General features: G+C 37.7%; 1 long non-coding RNA gene across 1 annotated transcript; it reads left to right on the top strand.

The window, feature by feature from the left end:
* Positions 1-1,071: 1,071 nt before the first annotated feature.
* LOC142017087 (uncharacterized) lies at positions 1,072-4,528 on the top strand. Its single transcript, XR_012646433.1, has 3 exons — positions 1,072-1,267; positions 3,175-3,244; positions 3,701-4,528. It is a non-coding gene; the product is annotated as an uncharacterized LOC142017087 (long non-coding RNA).
* The last annotated feature ends 2,284 nt before the right edge of the window (positions 4,529-6,812 follow it).

Here is a 6,812-nt window from a genome sequence, read left to right as displayed (position 1 = left end):
TGCCCCATGTAGATAAGCAGCATGCGATCGACATGCGGCACTTTCAAAGTGCCGTGGCCGGCAGCATGCTAACGAGGCTCTGAATATACATTTCAGCGCCTCATTAGTATTCTCCAATTTGGCCATTAGCATGGTCCTTTCAAAATTATGGCCAAGTGTAGACATGGCTTTGTAGTTTAAAAGGGTAATGAACATTTTAGCAACCTCTGGCCAGGGCCATTTTGAAGTTTCCCCCGAGCATAGACATAGCCTAAAAGTATGCAGTGTTAGTCCCAGACAGTGTTATAGCTCTTATAGGGAACCGAATGCCATAATGTTAAACTTTTCTCTTTGCCAGATTCCAGGAGGAGGCCAGATTCATCTCTGTTAGATCGGTGCCATCAAAAAAGTTATTCTGGCTTTATGTTGATCAAAACCAGAATTTGTCTTACTGACATTCCATGCATAGAGTTCACTTTGCTAACTTTCGATGTGGGAAGCCATAATGAAGTCACATCGTCCTGAGTCATAATTTACCTAGCAACAGTGGATTAGAGTGGTGCCTTATAGATTATCCATATTGTCTGTGATACCTACATTCTAAGTGACTGAATAATTAGTACATAAAATGAATTGCTTTTATTTTTTTTTCTACCGCATATCTGCCTGTGGGTGCACCATATTTCTATGCAGAGAGCCACATTTACTTTATTAAGCAATGAGACACAAGCTACAATCCTAAATATGATTTTTGTTTTGCTTTGTTTTTGCCAGAATGATGAGCTCAGCTGTGCATTCCTTGTTCACAGAATGAATGAATTTTCAGTTTGCAAGAAATGCTTGTTCCCAAATCTCCATGGGAAATACTATTCTAGGAAGATGCAGCTTTCTTCTCTGCTGTTGTTTTACATGTCCAAGTGGAACTCTCTGTCTGTCTGCATTATTCTGTTTTATCTTCGGTCATTGTGAATGAGTGGCTGATGAAATATGGTTTAAAAATGTTCCTTACTTCCGCCTGCGCTACATTCCCACCCCACACTTCTCCTCTTTAAAACATTCCTGTAGCCATTTTCCAATGAAATCCCACTCAAGTGGACTGACTCACATTGGAAGACATTCCAGAAAGACGAATAATTACACCATTGCTGGAATTGATGTAATGGTGTTTTTCAGGATACTTTAATAGACATGAGTGATGTTTTGGCAGCCAGTTGAAATAACCCTAGATATCTGATTGCATTACTGACTACAACCAAGGAGCATCTCTGGGGAAAGAACATTACTTAAGGTACTTTCTTCATATTTGTAACTTACTGTAGTTATCTTTTAACTTGACATAGGATTTTTTTTTTTAAAGATAGACATATTGGAAAGTTAAGGGAAAAGTATCACAAAACGTATTTACAAACTGAACTTTAAACATACACAGATTCCCTGAGATAGGCCTGTGTAAACATCAGCATAATTCTCAGGCTTAAAATAACACTCAGTTATGGATTTAACCCAAAAGTTTGTCACTTACCAGCAGCATTTCTTTTGTTATCTGTAAGGTTTGGATTTAATATTTTAATTTTGTCTTTAGATGGTAATGGAAATAGTTTCTTCTGAATATGCTGCACATTGTGTTCAGTGTTCTTATCTGTTTAATTATGTACATTGGTACAATTTGACCTTTGTAGTTCTCATATATTTATATTTGGGGCTGTCTATTGATTAGCTGTAATGCAGATGAGTGGCAGGCTGGTGGGTAGCAAGGTCCATGACACCTGTGAATCTGCATTAGAGTGACATGTATTGTGACTGCCCCAGTGCTGCTGAAGGAATGGGGAGGAAGGGTACACTGCTTAAAAGACCTGACTGCACACAAGTGAGTTAGGGAAGCAAACTGACTTATTTTCAGGGCAGTAGTAAGTTATTCCCTCTTCTTCCAGTCCTGGAGCAAGAAGGGAGGAACTGTGAGTCAAATCCTTCCTAGGGTGATTTCTGAGGTAGTGCAGCTATGTGCCACCCCATGCTGTGACTGTGTCTAAAAGGCCTAACGAATATAGCCCTAATTTATTAAGAGTCTTTTTCTTTCATAGATGTATGCTTATTCTCTTTCTCTTTCTCTGATTGGCTATGTCTACACTACACTACTACTGATGGGCCTTTTTTGAAAAAACCCGTGGAGCACCTACACACAAAATGTGCCTTTTATATTGAATCGAAAGAATGCGGCACTTTTTCTAGTGGCCCTCTTCCATTCCCAGATAAGGAAGAGTGCCTTTTTAAAAAGAATCTTTAGAAAGCAATGTGTGTAGATGCTCTGGGGGGCCATCTGTTAACAGACAGGGCTTCTGGTTCACCTGACAGCCCTGTTTGCTGAGCTTCTGGTTGGCTGTTCTGTCGAGAGAGCAGCCAGACTGCCCAGCCACTCACTTGACAGGGTGGATTGATCTTTTGATCCACTTATTGTATGTGCCCATGGTCTTTCAAAAGAAGTTTTTTCAGAAGAGCTCTTCTGGAAGAACTTCTTTTGAAGGACCACTCAAATGTAGCTCTAGCCAATGTGTTTTAATGCCATACTTATCACTGTGGTATTTGTATTAGTTACTATTATTAAAGGCAGTAAACAGACTGGACCAAACTGTACCCTTGTTGAATACCCCCACAGGCCCACTGAGGGCTCAATCATTGTCTTCACATCTAAGCTGTATATTTTTTTTAATAAAATATGAGCACTGATGTTCCTGGTTTTATTTTTCATAGCCTAGTCATTTCAGCTACTCTCCTCAGGTAAACAGGTCTTTTTTTTTGGTCTGGCATGCTGATAAACCTTCACACTTGGCTGGGCCTGAGGTGCGTTTGTGCAAAGCCAGATTGTTTTAGTTAACATAATCAGTGAACTCACTGTTCTACCTGGATGTCTGGGAGAATTGCCAAGAGATTTCCCAACATTTCAATCAGAGACGTAGGCTATAAAGCTGTCACTTTTCTTGTAGGCCAATTTGCCTTTGCCTTGGTTCTAACATTTTGTTCATTTATAAAGAAATCAGCCCTGGTCTTTTGGGGTAATATTTTATGCTGGTTTCAGTTTGAAGAATCTCTTTCTTTCTTTCTTTCTCTCTTTCTTTCCCATGTTTTCTGACACAGGCAAATGTTTCACATTATGATTATGACACAATAGGAAAAAAAGAGAACTTTTTTTTTTTGCAGCCCTTGCACCAGATTCTCTTCATATATTGCAGCAATCTCTGTTCTCAAACAAAGAAGTGGAGCTATTCAGGTAAAATATTCAGGGATGATATTGGTCTGAGAAGTAATTGCAATCAGAGATAATGTTAGACTACCTGAAAATAATTAAATTCCACAGCAAAAAATATATCTACCAGTTTATGGGTTGTGGTTCATTGCCATTTACCTAATTCCACATACTATAATAAATGTTGGTGAAATATCTACTACTGAGTACTGAATTTAAAAGATTTGTTTTTCCCAAGCATTCCATATTCTCTACATTGTGCCAGATTAGATAAAGTAATCTCCATCTATGTCATATCTCTTTTTTTCATATGACTTGATGCAGTGGGACATAGTACCAGAATCACTTGAAATTTCTTTAATATACTCTGTGGAAACTCCTCAATGTTAGTTTCTTTGCATGTTTTCAAAGGTATTGGGCTGGTATTTTTGACTTGACCGGATGACGAAAAATGTATTGTTTTGTATTTGTATTGTTCAGCAATACTTCAGATTGCATTAAAGAGATGAAATGAGTGAGTGAAGTGGTGAGAGAGTGTGGAGTATGGAAGCCTAGTACTCAGTAAGCCCGCAGGAAAGGTAAGCAGAACCATCAAATACAGTTTGTAGAAGTTGTCCTGCTATTTAATGATTGTGAAGTTTTTTTAGGCCTGCAGGTCAACATCCCAGGAAGATGTCTTTGCAACTAAGAAGGAAGATCAAAATCTTGGAAGATAGGGAGAGACAGGTTCTCTGGAAGAGAAAGCTGGAACTAAAGCAGGCGAAGACCTTCACCTGTCACTGAATTACACTTGCAATAAGGCAGGCGTCAAAAGGACAGTATTAGCTTGGAAGACTTCAAAACAGGTTTTTGGAAGAAGGGAAGCTCATTCAAAACCTAAACTGAAAATATTCAACATAAACAGCAACTTACTGGCATCAAGACCGTATCTAGCTTTGACAAGTTCACCTGTCTGGTGCTTCATGCAGCTGACTTATCTGCCTGGACAGGTGGAAAACTGCCTAGACTTAGCCATGAGTAAAGTGGAATTGTTAGTGCAGTGCCATTAAGGAAGTGCTGTCTTTCACTGCAACAGTCAGAGTAAGCATGTTACAGTGCTCCAAGTTAACAGACAGTTTTAAAACAGTTTACAAGCACTAGAATTAAGTGGTTAATGAAGAATTCATATTTTCTAGCTCAGGCACAATGAGACTTTGGTGAATTTAATTTTTATTGCTTTTATGTTGTAGCCGTCTTTTGGAGGCAATCATGGGAGCTGCAAGTACAGCAGGACATATGAAGATACTTGTTTGCATTTTGTAATCCTGATTATATTAATTCTTTACTACAAGCAAATGCCACTTGGAAAATAAAATTCTATTCTTCTACTCTTATTCAGGCTGTGCAGCATTCTTACTGAAATAAATGGATCTCTCTGAAAAGTAGCGTTCTATTCAGTGGGAATAAGGGCAGCAGAATCTGCTCCATGGCCATTTGGATGCTGGAGAAAAAAAGTTTTTAATCACAGAATTAAATGGATACTGAAATATCCAAGGTCATATCCTCAGATGTAGCTCTATTGGCTACAATTAAATTACATTGATTTGTACTAACTAAGGATCTGGCCCATAAACATTTAAACAAGGATTGTAATTTTTGCAAAATATCTATCTCCATACTTAGTTACATAATGTTATATTATTTAAAATCTTGTAGCAAACCTGATGTTGTGTATAGCTATATCAATATTCCCCCATCTGAAGTGCACCAGAATCTACTATTACCAAAACTTACCATAATGCCATGTACTGTATATAAGAAATGAGAGACTGTGACTGCCACACTCATAACTGTTTCACTGCTTGATAATGGGGAGATCTTTTTTCCATTAGTGTCTGATTTTTATAATGTCAGCAACAAAGAAAGGTCTTTGATGTTTTGTAATAGTTTTCAGCATCACTAGAAAACTACTTGTTTTCTTCATTTTCAGTGGTTTATAACTGATCTGTAGCAGATCTGTTGGATTTAACCCGTAGTTGTATATAAAATATTAAATATGACCATTAAAGAGATTGTGGCTGTTTCTAAAACAGTTTGGGCGTCAACCCTGATGTCCGGAACAAATTCCAATTTGGGTAATTAAATCCTGCCTATATAAATGCTCAATGCAATTTTAATTGGATGCAGGATTTTCCATTTCTACTGCTAAATAATTGTGCAGTATTGATGTGTGCTGTTAAACAGCTGATATTTTGTTTTCCAGAGGTTGCTGTTTTTCACTGGCAAGTGAATCCATTTCTGTATGTATAAGAACACGAGTCTTGAGAAAAGCTGGATGTTCTCTGGATCAGGCACAAAGTTTGTCAAATGTTTTTGACATGGAGAACAGTAAAATAGCATTGTTATTTTTAACCAAGTTATCCCAAATTGTCAAAGTAGCAGCCACACTAATGAATCACAAACAAAAAGAATCTGATCTGTACAGTACAGGTGACTCCCAGGGGTGGAGCGAGTGATTTGACAGAGCATTTCCAGATTTGACTACAATGATTATTTGGGACAGGCAAATATAGTTGTCCAGTTAGTATGGAACAATTATGTTATCCCAACAAACAAACAAACAAACAAACAAACAAAAACAAATAGTGTGGATGATGCTGACTTGGGAAAAACAGACAATATTATAAGGAATCTATATTTTTAGAGAAATAAACTTACTTATTTTAAAAGTTTGAAAACATTGTTTACTTTGCCCCCTTTGGCTGTTGGAAGCATGGGAAGATCCATTATCAAATAAAATTTATTGCATTATTTGTGATATCTTGCAGAGATTTTTCATGATTTTCTGTGGGACCACAGAGACAACTTGCAGAGAAAATCACTACCATTTTGATACATTTGCCATGTTTTTCAGCCGAGGGTGTAGTCCTAGCTGAATGACTTTGTACATAATGGTCACTCACCCATCATCCTATTTAACCGATTCACTCACAACATTTAAATGCTGAAGGCATTTAACCGGCCATAGTGAAATCTGTTGTGGATATGTAGCTTTTCATGGGCACCCTTAGTGATTGTGCTAGCCCCAGGTCCTGTGATGGATTCTGTACTCTGACAGTTTTGATGGAAAATGTTTTACAGGGAAAGATGTTTGGCATACAGTGGCTGCAGTAATAAATGAAGCTCCTGGAGTCACCCCTTTCCTGTATGATGTATCAGATTGCATGAAACAGTGTTCAAAAAGGAAAATAAATCAATACATATGCAAATTTGACCAAGTTTTAAAAGCTATTTTTAGTTTCTACTGTTACCAGGACAAAAAATGTCTCCAGCTGCGAGAGGCTATTTACTGGAAGATGACCTTGCTCATGTTTGTGGGGTAAATGGATCAGTTGGCTTGCCAGAAGATCAGCAGAAGTAAAACTTCTGTTAATCATTTACTAATGTTCATCTTCTTCTTTGACAGCAATCAGTTTTTCTTTTCTCGTAAAAATGATTAAATTAAGAAACTACCTAGAAGATGTGAAATCTCACAGATTATTTAAACATTTACAATGGACTGCCTACCAGGGGTGAAATTAACACCTGTACAAGGAGCCAGCACACCACTGAT

Source organism: Carettochelys insculpta, chromosome 8 (genome assembly GCF_033958435.1).
Source record: "Carettochelys insculpta isolate YL-2023 chromosome 8, ASM3395843v1, whole genome shotgun sequence".
NCBI lineage: Eukaryota > Metazoa > Chordata > Testudines > Carettochelyidae > Carettochelys > Carettochelys insculpta.
The sequence above is the reverse complement of the archived record's forward strand: the minus strand, read 5'-3'. Positions and strand labels throughout refer to the sequence as shown.